Source organism: Ornithorhynchus anatinus, chromosome 1 (genome assembly GCF_004115215.2).
Source record: "Ornithorhynchus anatinus isolate Pmale09 chromosome 1, mOrnAna1.pri.v4, whole genome shotgun sequence".
Taxonomy (NCBI): Eukaryota; Metazoa; Chordata; class Mammalia; order Monotremata; family Ornithorhynchidae; genus Ornithorhynchus; species Ornithorhynchus anatinus.
This window is the reverse complement of record NC_041728.1, coordinates 154983425-154984203: the sequence shown is the minus strand read 5'-3', so window position 1 is coordinate 154984203 and position 779 is coordinate 154983425.

The window sequence follows — 779 nt, the reverse complement described above, 5'->3', positions numbered from 1 at the left end:
CACCGGAACAGGAAGCTTCAACAATGGGGAGGAGGAAAGGCCCAGATATACATCGTCATGCTCTGGGGCCAGGATTGGCCATCCTGTGAGGCCAATGCCCTCTCCCTCCAAGAAACCAAACCACTCCTAGGTTCCTTAAGTGTTGCAAACCTATTTGGCTGCTTTTCCTCACAAACTGAACATGGAAAGGACAGGATTGACTTGGACAGCCACTTCATCTGGCTTGGCCTGAGCCCTTCCAAGGCACCAACCTGGACAGGTAGACCCGAGCTGCGAATCGGAGATGAGCTAGGGAACTCTGAGGGGCCGTCGTGTCCACCCTGGGGAAGATGGCCCCTAGTTAGTGCCTGCCTGAGCTGGAAGTCTCCCCAGGCTGCTCACACTGTTAGCAGAGAGGCTGCAGCTGCTGCCCCTGGCCTGGAACCAGCTGTTTCTTCTGTTTCCAGGGGAGGGCTGGGCTTGGGCGTTTACCCTCTATAACCTTCTTTAGAGAATTTTTTTCCTCTTCCTCTCCCAGGGTGGATCGTTTCTACTTTCTGCATTCCTCTCTCTGCTCTTTCTCCCGTCTTTTGCCTAAAATAAAGTCTGTCGCCTTCTTATATCTTCATCCCCATTCAGAAAGCCATCTTTCGGGGTTGGATTCAAAAAGGACAAATGGATTGGTGTGTTGGGGGTGATGGGGGGAGAATGGTATTTTTTTCCCTGGAATTAAACCCTTGCCTTAGAGAAATGTCACCCTCATTTTTAAAAATAAGGTTCTTAAGCTCTCACTGTGTGCT